The sequence below is a fragment of the Mirounga angustirostris genome, unplaced genomic scaffold, assembly GCF_029215605.1.
Source record: "Mirounga angustirostris isolate CCGP_5_RB_7025 unplaced genomic scaffold, mMirAng1.0.hap1 SCAF_11, whole genome shotgun sequence".
NCBI lineage: Eukaryota > Metazoa > Chordata > Mammalia > Carnivora > Phocidae > Mirounga > Mirounga angustirostris.
In genome coordinates this window covers 64,128,499-64,130,103 of record NW_026991719.1, presented here as the reverse complement: position 1 = coordinate 64,130,103, position 1,605 = coordinate 64,128,499, and the positions used below count along the sequence as shown (strand labels likewise).

At 36.8% G+C, this 1,605-nt stretch overlaps 1 pseudogene; it reads right to left on the bottom strand.

Annotated features, from left to right (window-relative positions):
* Nucleotides 1-369: 369 nt before the first annotated feature.
* Nucleotides 370-1,401, bottom strand: LOC123859786 (small ribosomal subunit protein eS1-like; annotated as a pseudogene).
* Between the last annotated feature and the right edge of the window lie 204 nt (nt 1,402-1,605).

Genomic DNA, 1,605 nt, shown 5'->3' with positions numbered 1-1,605 from the left:
TGGCCCTTATTTTATGTTCCCTCTAAACCTTTGTTTAGGGTTTTTATCATGAATGAATTTTGCACTTTGTCAAATGTTTTTCTGCATGTACTGAAATGATTATCTTGTTCTTTTCCTTTCTCTCATTGATATGATATGTCATGTTGATTGATTTGCAAATATTGAACCACCCTTGAAAACCAGGAATAAATCCCATTTGATTGTAGTGAATGATTTTTTTAATGTATTGTTGGATTTGGTTTGCTAGTATTTTGTTGAGGATTTCTGCATCTCTGTTCATCATGGACATTGGCCTGTCATTCTCTCTATCTCTCTTTTTTAAACATTACAAATAAGATTTTTTATCTGTTACCATTAAGTGTCTGAAATTTAAACAGATTCTTGGATCTTTGGTTCATTCTATCAGCTCCTTAAACTTTAACACTGGTCTTATCCTCAGTAGCCTTTTCAGAACTACAACATTCACCAAGAAGCTCCATGAACTTTTTCAATTTAAACTTGAGCTTCTTCAGCATTTTTACTTTCCTGTCTTCAAAAGAATATATTTTATTTATTTATTTGTTTGTTGAGAGAGAAAGAAAGTGTGTGAGCAGGGGGAGGGGCAAAGAGAGAGGGAAAAAGAGATAGTAGCAGACTCCCAGGTGGACATGGAGCCCAATGCGGGGCTCAATTTCACAACACTGAGATCATGCCCTGAGCCAAAATCAAAAGTCAGAGGCTTAACCAACTGAGCCACCCATGCACCCCACATTTTTACTTTTCTAACAAGACATCATGGAGTGGATAAATAGACTGACAACCCTTTCTGTGTCTTTTCTGATGCTGTTTGGAATCAATTTATTGACCACTTCCTTCAAATCATTTGTCTGCACCTCTCAGGTCATGATATCCATCATCTTTTTCCGAATTTGGCAGAACTGTTGGTGCTGAGCATAAGAGGTCTTCCAAATCAGATTGTTACATTTTTTCAGTAAAACCAACACAAAATAGACAAAGCAAATAACCATTGGTAGTCTTGACATCAACATGAGCTTCAGTCGTGGTCTGCCATTTTTTGACCATGAAGCACATTTTGTCACAGGTAAGATCCATGCCATGGAAATTAGTCAGGCAGTTTTTTCCCTGGACATCCTCAGTAATTAGGTTGAATTTTCTAAATGCAACTTCATCATTCTACAGATCAGCAAGGCTCACTTCAAAAACAATTCCCTTGAGGCCATCATGTGCGATTTTGGTTCCTTGAGTTCTTGTGACTAATGTTTTTTCCCCAATATTTCTTATAATGAACATACATGGTGCTTTTGCATCATACCAATCTTTCTCAGAAAATGGATCAACCACTTTCTTCTTGCCTCCCTTTTTGCTGCCTTTCATAAGGTGCTTGTTTTGGGGGACCACCATGGTACTGCTCAGGGAGCCAAAAGCCTGTAATTCTCTCTCTCTCTCTTTTTTTTTTTTTTTGGTGTCTTTATCTGTTTTTGGTATGGGGATAATGCTGGCTTCATAGAATGAATTTTGAAGTTTTCCTTCCTCTTCTATATTTTAGAATAGTTTGAGAAGAATGGGTATTAACTCTTCTTAAATGTTTGGTAGAATTCATCTGTG